This window comes from Eumetopias jubatus, unplaced genomic scaffold (genome assembly GCF_037043125.1).
Source record: "Eumetopias jubatus isolate StellerSeaLion01/CBP00866 unplaced genomic scaffold, mEumJub1_p1.0 scaffold_16, whole genome shotgun sequence".
NCBI lineage: Eukaryota > Metazoa > Chordata > Mammalia > Carnivora > Otariidae > Eumetopias > Eumetopias jubatus.
Window position 1 is genome coordinate 55,708,222 of NW_028274822.1, and position 12,406 is coordinate 55,720,627.

Genomic DNA, 12,406 nt, shown 5'->3' on the forward strand with positions numbered 1-12,406 from the left:
GGTCTAAAGCTGAGAGTGGGGGAAACCAGAGAGATTGGTGGTTGCCACTGCTTTTTGGAAGCACGGGGATGCAGGCAACGGTGGTGTAGGAGCTATTAATGATGTCAGTTGGCCTGGAGACACTTGGGGTGACCCATTAGGCTGCCACCATCTCAGTCATCCTCATAAATTTTATCCTCGTGTTGGTCACACCTTCAGCTAGGTCAGGTCCAGAGCCCTCTATTCTTGTGAAATGAAAATAAGACCTTAAGTCACTTTTCTGCAAATTCTGCAAATTGTTTTCCAATGTGGCCTAATGGACAACGATCAACTCGCTTTTTGGCGTCGGGCTAGCTGTTGCCTGTGATTGAGCCCAGAGTGTTAAGTAACAACATGCGGCATTTTTAATGCTAAATTAAATGTCACAAAGCCTGGAGCTAGAGCTTTAAAACACCAATAGGGAGACTCAGTTTGCCCGTGGAGTGGGGTCCTGGTGGCAGCACAGAGGGGGGCTGCCATGATGAACATCTTGCCCAGGTAAGGAGCTGAGAGGATAGGAGGGGAAAGGTCATGCCTGATTCTACAATGGAACCCACCTGTCTCCTCAGCCACCCAAGGTCAACCTGGTAACTCCCGAAACCATCACAAGGGTGAGCCCTTGCGGGTGATCGCACAGCTGCACGCTCTTGTGCCGTGCCCACCGGTCCTGTGGGATCTGGAAGGGGCAACTCTGGCTCCAGCTACTCCATGAGGCTGCATAGGGATTTTCCTTTCCAAGTTTAAGGTGTAGTAGATTTCATGAATGGAGGGTAGGCTCTCCAGCTTGAAGCAAGTTCATTCAAAATTTTTATTCCAAACTTCCAGTGGGTATGACCCTGCATGGTGTTTTCAAAATGTACTGAAACCGTGGTTTCCAGAGTAGCCACAGGGCCCACTGTGCAGTGTGAATGTGTCTGTTCACGCGTATGTGTACAGGTGTGTGTTCGTGTGTGTATGTGTGAACGTGTGTGGGAGTGTGTCTATGTGGATGTGTGCACATATATGTACAGGTGTGTGTATGTGTGGATCTGTGCACTGGTGTACACAGGCGTGTGCTTGTGTGGGTGTGTGCACAGGGGTGTCCAGGTGTGTGCATGAGCGTGCATGCCCGCATGTGTGCACAGGTGTGTGTCAGTGTGGGTGTGTGCGTAGGTGTGCATGCCTGCATGTGTGCACAGGTGTGTGTCAGTGTGGGTGTGTGCATGAGTGTGCATGCCCGCATTGTGCACAGGTGTGTGTCAGTGTGGGTGTGTGCGTAGGTGTGCATGCCCGCATTGTGCACAGGTGTGTGTCAGTGTGGGTGTGTGCGTAGGTGTGCATGCCCACGCGTCTGCACAGGTGTGGTGCGTGCCCTGCAGTGGGGGGAACGAGAAGGGAAGGAATCTGAGCATGTGCCACTTACTGCATTAATCAGAGCAGTTACATTCGATCATTTAACATATTTAGTTGAAAAATGCAATTTTATTTGCATTCACAGCTCTGCTGCTTAAAGGAAAAAAGAAATGAGAAGGAAAAGAGAAAAGAGAAAAGAAGGAAGGAAAGGAGGAAGGAAGGGTGAGAAGACGTGAAGGGAAGAAAGGAGGGAAAATGCAAAAGAGAACAGAGACCGATTTTAAAAGGAAAAGAGGAAAGAGTTTTCTCTCCCTTTCTCCTTTCAAATAAATTGTGCTCACTTCCCCCTCAGAGTCTGGTGCACTTAATATGTCTTCTGGGTTGGGGAGGGATGAAAAGTTCTCATCCCAGAGTCCCCGAGTGTGTTTAGGCTCAGACTACGATCGAGCGGTTATGGAGGCTTTGTTGCCCCCTGCACGGTGCCGACTTCCTAAATGGGGGAAGACTCTCCTCTCGGTGGAGGCTCTGGGCTTGCCCTCCAGGACCAGGGGAGGCTCTGCGCCGGCTCAGAGGAGCAGAGGAAGTCACGAAGCACCACTCAGTCTGCCGGGGCCTCTTCCCTCTTCCACCCCAGGCCCTGTGCCTTTTCAGGGCTGAGGCCCACCTCACCTATGAAGAGGCTAGAAAGGGGTATCATCGGAGAAGCCGAGGGCTCACAGACATGCCCCATTTGCAAGGAAAACTCATCAACATATTTGGCAATATGGATTTCGCGAAGACTTAATCCTACAAAATAAAAATTTGGAGGCTCTGAGGGATAAGATTAGGGTAGAGAGTGACAGTGATTACCAAGATTTGCATAAGTGAGTGTCCTGATCAAAAGGAAATATAGGGTTTCCTGCTGGCAAGCCTCAGGCTAATGGGCGCTTCTGAAGTCGGTCCTCTTCCAAGGGGGATTTACGGGACAGTCAAGTCCATGTGAACCTGGAAATTCTTGCTTGCCAGTGCAGCTTCACGATGCATTTTGTTCCTTGGTATGAGCTGCCAGGGTACCCAAGGAATTGAGAACGCAATTCCAATGCTGGTCTCCTGACTCTAGACCCAGCACCCATGACTTACTATTTAACAAGGCTCTTTTCCCACTGATACTCGCCCAAGCAGACAAGCTCCCCTAAGACCCAGATTGGGTTAGTGAAGAGCAGATTTAGTTTGCAAACTGCCTGATGTACTTTGTAGCCAAAGAAAGATGTCAGTTCCAGTCTTGTAATGTGCATTGATTGTGCTAATCGTGATACAGACTCATGCAAAGTAGAGAGACATTGGTTTCTCTCCTCATTTTCACCCGAAGCTTGATTGTTTCTTACTTTTCCTTGTAATTCCTGCATGTATGTGAGGATTCATTGTCTCCCCCTCCCCAACCCGAGGATATGTGGCATACCACCATCTTGGCCGGCATCCCAAAATCTAGACCTCAAAATGAACTCAAGGAAAGAGATCTCTTGGTCCTGTTCTCATTGCTTTTCCAAACCCAGTCAAATCCATAAGGGGATTTCAAACCTTCCTTGTAAATCTTTACTGACTAAGCCTATATGACTTCTGTCTGAATAAGCAAATAATCCACCAAATAATCCAAAGTCTAGGCTGGAACAAACTCACAATAGCTCTTGACTCCAGAACTCCAAGCCGGCTGGCCTCAAAGGTGTGTTGTGGGTGGGATGAGTAGGGCTTAATGTTCTGTATGTGTGTCTTCCAGACCGCAAATGCTATATTGCCCCTTTTAAATAAGTCCCAACTGTTTCTCCTATTTTTATATAGCCCACAAGGGATCTGAGAGGGACAAGAAGGCCATGCTCCCTAATAGGTCTAGGCAACGGGGGCCAGCACCCCTGAACGCAACCCTCTGGGTCTACATGAGCCCCGGAGAGAAGAGAGAGCACAGCCTTGGTCTGAGGGGGTTGTTCCCTGTGGAAATCACAGGCTTGCTCTCTGTTACAGATCTAAAGTGCTTTCCCGTTTATTCATTTCACTGTTGCCATGATTGTGTTAAAATCTGGTGAAAATGGGACTCAGGGCTTTTGACACACATGAGTTCATCACAGGCATATGAGCAGGACAAGATCAAGCCCGGGTCTCCTGATTCCAGACCCAGTGCCCTTTTCCACTACTCGAGATCGTCTGCCATCCAGTGGGAAGGTATGCGAGACCACGAACTCCTTGCTTCAACTCAGCAAGCACCTGCCAAATGCAGACCCAGTGCTGATTCCATGCTAGGGCATGGGCGGTGGGGGCGTGGGGGCTGTACACCAGAGAGGCAGCAAGCCTTGTCCCTCAGGAGTCCCCAGTTGGAAGGAGACAGACAAGCAAAAAGGTCAGGTGATAGGTGGTACAGCTGAGTGCTGCTGTGGGTGAGGGTTGATGTGGCCTCAGACTATGAAGAGGGGCAACCGGTGGGGAAGCAACCTTTCTAGCAGCGAGGAGGGCTCAGGACCCAGTGCAGACAGCTTGGGGTTCGGAGACCTGTGCGAAGTTTCGCATGGCTCAGAATGGAGAATCCAGGGTGGGAATGGAGTCTTGAGAGGTGACATGGGTCCATCACCCAGGTTCTTCTAGGCCAAGTTGATATTAGAGTTCAGACTTTTATCCTATGAGTGGAAGGGAGCCATAAAGACTTAAGCAGGGGATGATTTGATGAGGATGGAGCTTTGGAGAGATTTCTTTGACTTCAAGGAAGAAATCTGCGCCTCCGGTTGTTGGCTCACCGCCTCCTGGAGCCTCACGGGGTTATTCCAGGTATAGGTAGGTGTTTAAGAAGTACTAGCTAAAAAAGTAATCTGGAATCAGCCAGAAGAAATAAGGGACCCGTGACTGGCATTAGAAAAGTTTCCTTAAATTTTTTCTTATGGCTAAAATCTTAGTTGTTAAAAAAAAGTTAAATATTTTATGTGCATTCTCTCCTTGGATTGTGTACTCCTTGAGGTTGCTCCCTCACTACCCAGAACAGCAACATAAAAATGCAATAAATATTTTATAATGTTTTATATCAGGATGCCAGTGCCTGAAAACTGCTCTCCACCCTTGCCTACCACAGGTTGGGAGCTTATTGGAGAGGGTCAGGGGCATAGCTTCTCCCTGGGCTCACCCTCCCACGCAGAGCACTGAGCACTGAGAGGCCAAGGTATCCTCTGTCATGCGAAGCAGAGGCAAGCCTACATATGGGCTAAGTTTTCACTCCCCTGTCCTCCCATCTATGGCTCCAAACCTAAGTATGGTCTTGGAGTTGATGAGATCATGAGATCCTGGCTTCTTACTGAAGACAGTGAAGCCCAGAATTAGGAGAGCAAAGGGTATTAACAATAAATATAGAGAGGCTTTATTTACTATTATTATTGGATGGCTTTCTGAACTAGGATGGAAGAACTGTGGATTGGAATACATGGAGATGACGAGAAGGAACCATAATTAAAATGTAATCACAAAATATTCATTGAGCCAATTGTTTTGCAACTACTTGTCTTTCCCCCTCCATGTAGCCCTTCTCAAGTTGCTGAGATGAAAAAAAATTATATTTTTACACACACACATGAATGTATATATACATCTCTCTTCCTTCCTTCCTTCCTTCCTTCCTTCCTTCCTTCCTTCTTTCCTTCCTTCCTTCCTTCCTTCCTTCTTTCCTTCCTTCCTTCCTTCCTTCCTTCCTTCTTTTCTTTCCCTCCTTCCTTCCTTCTTTCCTTCCTTCCTTCCTTCCTTCCTTCCTTCCTTCTTTTCTTTCCCTCCTTCCTTCCTTTTGCCTGCTTGCCTGCCTCCCTCCCCTTCTCTATCATCTATATCATCAATCTATCATCATCTATCTATATCTCTCTATCTAACATTGGATAGGAAAAAGCTTTGATAATCAAAATCCTCAATTTCCTCAAGAGATCTGGGATTGCACTATAATGTTTTGAGGAGCATCCGGTAGCATGTAAATTCCTATGGGTTTTATCTGCTTACAAAAATGGAATCTGTCCAAAAGTTAGGGGACTTGTACTTTTATTTATATTTATCAAAAAGATTGCCTTGGTTCTTATTTTGTCCTGATAATATACTAATTAATGCTACCCTCTCCTTTTATGTATTTTGCAAAAAAAATCAAACAATGATACTTTATTTCTTAAATTGTACTTATACATACAAAAGCTAAAGGTATTACAAAATCCTGGGATTGATTTTTCTTAGTAGGGACCTAAGTAGCTAAGGATTTTTTTTTTAATTTTAAAAACAAATTCTATTTCTCTAAGATAATATCAAAATTGATGTAAACATCTAAGGGCTTATTTTAATAATCATTATAGAGCAAGAGGCCTTTATCCTAAAGTGTTCATTACATGTTAATAAAATAAAATAAAAATAAAATAATCAAAGTAGATAGTTAGCAAGAATATCAGTGTCAGCTGATAGAGAGAACACCAAAATCATACTGCAAAGTGGCCACAAACCAAGGTTCTCTAAGTGTTGGTTAAACCAATATGAACTCAATTCTCTGTGATTTCCTCTATGCACAAATATGAGAAACATCTCTGATCCCAAGGTGGGATTTCTGTAACTCCGAGGTGGGAGGCCTGCAACCTCCACAAATGTGTATTTTCCAAGGTAATCAAAGGAGAAAGGGGGAGAAGCAAAATGATTTAACATCAATTGCAGTATGTATATGTCCCTTCTGTAACTGTCTGAATCTTGGGAGTATATGCGACTCAATCTCTGCCTATTTGAGTGACTGTCAAGGAACAGGAGGGGAACATCCTCAGGGCACAAAGTGTTGCTGATCTGACTGCAAAATGTCTAATCACTTACGTTGGGGGCTAGCTTTCATTTTTCACGGAGCACCTTAGTGTTGAATTTCTATTTTCCAATAGGGCCTTCTAAATTTTTATTTTTAGTATTCTGTTGATTTTATAGGACATATTCTTAACATTATTTGATACAGGTAAGTTGACAATGATATTATCTCATCTGTGTTGTCCAGGCAATTGTCAGTACCTGAAATAAATTGCACAGCAATAGGGGCATATGGAGAAGAATAATTGCAATTGACCACTACCACAAATGAATCTGTTACTAGCGTAGGGGAGGGACTAGGCATCATCACCCCTGATATTGAGGGGCAAATAAAAAGCTGGCTTGTGAAAAAGTATACTACTTACAAAAGAAATTCTCATAATAGTTCTGAACATGAACAATTTCAGAGTACATTTGGGAATACATCCCAAGGATTTCAATGTTTGTTTTATAATTGTTTTGCAACTAAATGGTGTTTTATTAATAAAGGAAGGATTAACCTGAACAAATGTCTATAGCTGTGAAAAACTTTTAACTGCTTGAAATCCTTTTTAATGATTAAAGAAATTAGAAATGGTGGGCACATTTTTTTCCTTAATGGCAAATTTTCAAAGGTTCAGGTCCCGGGGTTGCAAGAATTCAAGGTAGAGGTGTGGCTATATTAAGTGTTAGTTATATTGCCAGGATCTTACCTGGCTGCACAAGTCCTCAGTCATAGAGGCTGGAAGCGGACAGATTTGTTCAGGAGCAAACCCATCTCACTAAAAAAGACAATAACACCTCTCTTTTGCCAGGAAAAGGAAATGTGAGAACACTTCATGTCAGCACTTCATCATAAAAATGCTCAGTGTTGCTTTACACTGATCTACAGTCTCCGTGGAGACTCTGTGCCCACTTCCTTCCCCCTTCCCCTTTAGATAGTTCAGATGTTTATAAGCCTTGGTACAACCTCTAACACACACACAAATTGTAAAAAGAGCTAACATACCTGCTAGTTCTTAAGGACATAGGAGTTTCCGAGTCTATTTGGGCAAATGACTTTTTCACCAGGGTCAGCTTCCTGCATCTATTCCAAATGCGTCTTGTTTTACCACCTCCTTGATACCCAGATATAGTCTGTAGACCAGCAGCATTCACCTCATGCGCGAGCTCATGAGAAATGCAGAACCTCGGGCCTCCTGTCAGGCACACTGGACGGGAATCTTCATTTAAGTTAAGTGTTCGTATTACATGCATCTGAAAGTTGGAGAAACACTAGTCTTCTTGACCTCCTAGATGGCGTACAATCATCTGTCTTGGCCACTAACACGCAACTTCACTTTCTCATATGGACCCTCATGTGCTGGTATCCTTTGGACCCAGTAACTCAGAGAGATGCATATTCATTTCCAATCACAGACCAGGCCTTCCCTGGTTTCATTCCACTACTTGACTGATAGAACTCTTTCCCTAGCTACATACACCTAAACCCTAATTATTTCTAATCCTATTGAAGGCATGCCATGAGGTCAAGGGAACGCAGCTTCAGCGACTAGTAATTTCAACATAAATTAAATTTGTAATTGTATTTCTCGGATGCCATGACGTGTACGCTTTTAAAAATCCCCTTTTTCTCTCACATCTACTTTCTTTATAAACCACAGTCCTCCCTCTCCACTCCCTTCACACTTCCTGGAAAGCTGCTTCTTCTCTCACAGTCCTCGACTTGTCTATTTCTTCCTTTTCTAGCCCCCCACCCCCACCTTTCCCTCAGTTTTGCATCTAGAAAGACAAAGAAACCAGTTGTCCCTGATGGAAATCTCCAAAAGGAGGGGGAAGGGAGAGAAGTGAAGGAACCAAGGCTGCATGCCAAGAAAGTCTGTTAATAATCTTTTCTGTGTCCCATATGCCCCTTCATGGCTGTATTTCTCGTTCTTAGACAGTTGGGGACAGAGACAGCTAGCACTCATCAGATTTCAGTTCTTCCTTTCTTCTTGGACATTCAGCTAGAAGACATTTCCCAGCCTCCTTGATTCTAGAGGGGAACACGTGATTAGTTCTCACCAGTGGAATGTGAACCGAGTGGGGGTGTCACCTTGGGGCTGAGGCATCCATGAGTGGATGCGCCTTCTCTGTTTTCTTTTATTAGCTGGTTGAATATAGAAGATGGAGTAGCAGCTTGCCAAGTCCTAGAGCAATGGGTCTTAACCAAGGGTGGGGGAGGTGGGAGGGTAGGAGGGTAGGAGGGTAGGAGGTGGTTTTGTCTCTCAGGTGACATTTGACAATATCTGGAGACGCTTCAGGTGGTCACAACTAAGAAAGACTACTGGCATCTAGCGGGTCAAAGCCAAGGATTCTGCTAAACATTCTGTAATGCACGGGATAGCCCCCTACGACAAAGAGAGATTCAGCCCAAAACGTCACTGGTGCTAAGTTTGAGAAGTCCTATCGTAGGGGATGGACCTTCCCACGGAGCACCCCCAAACCCAACTGCTGATACACATGAAACTGTGAAAGGAGGAAGAAATAAATTTCTGTGGGTAAGGACACTGAGATTTAAGGATTCTCTATTTCACCAGGTAGCCACCCTGTCTGGTAATACAGAGTTCTTCTACCCAGAACTGAGGTTCCCGGGGCACCTGGGTGGCTCAGTCGTTAAGCGTCTGCCTTCGGCTCAGGTCATGATCCCAGGGTCTCGGGATCGAGCCCCACATCGGGCTCCCTGCTCGGCGGGAAGCCTGCTTCGCTTCTCCCTCTCCCACTCCTCCTGCTTGTGTTCCCTCTCTCACTGTGTCTCTCTCTGTCAAATAAATAAATAAAATCTTTAAAAAAAAAAAAGAACTGAGGTCCCTCGATGACGTAGTGGTCTGCTGTGTAGACGCATCTATGCAAGCTTTATTGGAATGGTCCATTTCATTCAGAGACTTTGAAATATGCCTAGCATTGTTATGAGAAGAGCGTCTTCAATTAGAAGCAGTCAACACTTGTCATAGCCTCATGCATTTCTGTTGCTCTGCATCAGTGCTGACCCCAGGGTAGGAAGCAGATGCCTACGGTTATTAAGGAATCACAGCTACTACAAGGGATCTCTCTGTGGTCTGTGCCCCATCCTCAGAAAAGCACGAGGCAAATTGGTCTCAACTGACTGTGGGGAGAGGCTTTGTTTGGGATTACCATCATGGTGCCACCTTTATTTCAATTCTTGAAGTGAGAAAAGGCAAATTCTTCCATGGATTCAGATTCAAAATGTTCATTTTGATTTTATGAACATCATAGACCACTGAAAGAGAAGCCATATTATTAGCATGGAAAGGACTATGACCGTAATTGATGATTGTGGACCACCAAACTGATGAGAAGAAGTCGACACTGAGTGACTTGCCTGAGCTGGGGAACAGAGGTGAAAACCCACATGGCTCAATAGCCCATGTTGCCTTCTGCCTCCGGGTTCACTTTAGAACCCATGTTCCCAGTATCCGTTTGTGAGTCACCTTTTCATTTACCAAGTGTTATGCCACTCCACCAGGCAATTAGAGAATGAGGCTCGGCAGTGTTATATTGATCTTTCCTGTTCAGATGTATAATTAGCTGTTAACATTTCATTATAATCAAGGTTTTCCCGGGTTCTGCATGACCCTTGACTCATGAAGTTCCCAGACCTCTGAATGCTGTGAGTGAAATAATTTTGCTGTCTGATGTGAACATACAAAACATGGAACCTGGAGTCTTGATAGGAAGATAATGTTTGGCAATCACATTCTTTTTCGTATTAAGTAAGCTTATTAAGAACACCGACAGAGAAGCAACTTAACAAAGCAGCTCTCTCTAGTCCCAACAGAGAGGCCCTGCGCTTGCAGAGAATTGCTAAAAGACCAGCTGTATTTAGTTATATGTGAATATAACTCTGGAGGGTCATTCTTATTCAAGGAGAAAGACACTGATTACTCAAAGGAGAGAAATAACCCACTGGGTGACTTTGACTATGGAGTATAGTCAGGTGTGTGTGCTCAGGTACGAACACAAGCCTCACCTCATCTCCCTGAAAGCCAGGCCCTGCTGTAGCAGGTGTCAGTGAGTGACTTACCTAGGACAGATTCCTATGATGGATTATTGAGAGCCATTGATAATGTGTCATTTGAATTTGAAGGTGAAAGTACCAAGTGAGAGGGAGAGACCTTCTGGTCCTTTCTACACCCTGTTTTGATGTAGACTTCCTGCATGGTCTTCGCCTACAGCGAATGTGTTTTCAGTATTCTTCAACATTTGTAGCTCTGCTCCCCCCTCGGAAGGCCTAAAGTCTCTTATGCAAAAGAGACTTTTGCTTTTTTTTTTTTAATTGCAAGGAAAACCTTTCTGTTTGATGACTTGGTTCAACTAGGTTTGCAGCTAGACTACCCATTTCAAGTGGTCTTTTTTCCCATTTAAACTTTTAATGTAAACTCACTTAAACTCAAAATACTTCTCCCAATGAATGATCATGTTCATCCAGAATGATCCTAGGTCCAAACCACTGGAACTGTGTAGAGGCAGAAAGAGATTTAAGGCAAGTCAGTGGGATGCATCCCCATGTGTCATTGTTGGTGATTGTGGTCTTCTCAGAAAATATGGCATGGCTTCTTGAAGATTCTGTTGCAACTAGGCAAAAGACTATCATGTTTGGGCATGTTTGAGTCTTATAGCCTTATAGAAAATTGTAGAAAGTGGGTCAGCTGCAGCTAGGGTAGGAGGCTGTATCTGAGTTAAGGACACACGCACTTGATTAGCAAACCAGTACATTGCATAGGGTGGGAAAGGGCTGGTTAAGAAAAGACACATCTTGGTGCTTAGGTAGCTATCACAGACGAAAACTTCTGTTTTATTTTACTTCCCGCTTCCACTATCCTTTTTTCCATTCCTGCCTCACTGCTGGAATGCCTTCTGTAGAAATTGCCCTGACCTCATCTCTCCACTTAGGCATTGACTGCATATCCTTACGACTCTGTGGACTTCTGGTTTGATGAGTAGAACCTAGAGGGGTCTGGAACTCTGCCTTGGGAATCAGACCCTTTTATTTTGAATTCCAGTTCAGCACTTAGTGGCCATATGTCCTTAGACAAGCTATTTAACTTTTCTGAGTTGTTCTGTCATATGCAGAGTGTGGATAACAATAGTATCTACTTTGTAGACTTTTTTGTGTGAATTAAAATAAAGAATGTGTGCAAAATGCTTAGCAACAGACCTGGCACATAGCAAGTATTCTACAGACAATCATTGTCGGTGGGTTTTGCTTGTGATTAGTATGATTGTCATTCTTACTACCATGAGGCTGGGCAGCTCTACCCTCAAAATGTATCTGGACCCCAGCCACGCCCACTTGCTTCTTTGCTGCCAGCCTCGTCCAAGCCACGATCAAGCCTCTCTGGAGCACGTCAACATCCTTCTGAACGGTTTTCTGCTTCCACCCTTTCTTACCCATTTCTCATACAGCAGCCAGAGCAAGCGTCTAAAATTTGCTTTTATTAGATCATATGACTCCCTGCTGAAAACCTCCATTGCAACTGGGAAAAAGTCCATACTTACCTAAGATCTTGGCTTCCTGGCCTCCCTGGCCTCCTGTCCGCCTCTTCAGCCACGCCTCCCACCCCGCTCTGCGTGGCTCTCTGTGACTCACCCACTTGGCCGGCCTGTCCCTCAGTTCTGTATTTCCTGCCTCGTTGCTTTCCCACCTGCTCTTCCCTTGCCGGAAGAGCTCTGTTCCAGGTATTTGCATGCTCGCGTCTTCCTCTTGTTGAATAATCAGCTTAAGTGCCATCCCCTTGAGGGGGATTGCCTGACCATCTTGTTAAATTACAGATTCAAATGTATGAAGCTGTTGATATTCGGCCATTCATGACATAGAAAAATGGCAACTTTATGTTATTCAACCTAATAACTCTCCCCAACGCTCCTGCATCCCATCACCACGCTGTTGATATGATTTTCACTTTAAAACACTAGATGTTATTTCATTTGCAATTATATGTGTATGTAGAGAGGAACAAGGAATTCTATTGGAACGTAAGTTTCAAGGCGACAGGTACTGAGCATTTCTTCTTCATTTCTGTGTCCCCAGCACTTAGTAGGTCTTCTGCAGCAATTTGTCAAGTGTATGAACAACAACAACAAAAAAATGAGTAACACCGGTTTGGCGTGCTGTCTTCCAGAGGGCTGAGTTCTCTTATTCCATGTTTTACTCTGCCAGTGGATCATCTGCCCATCATGCAGGTATGAACCCATGTCA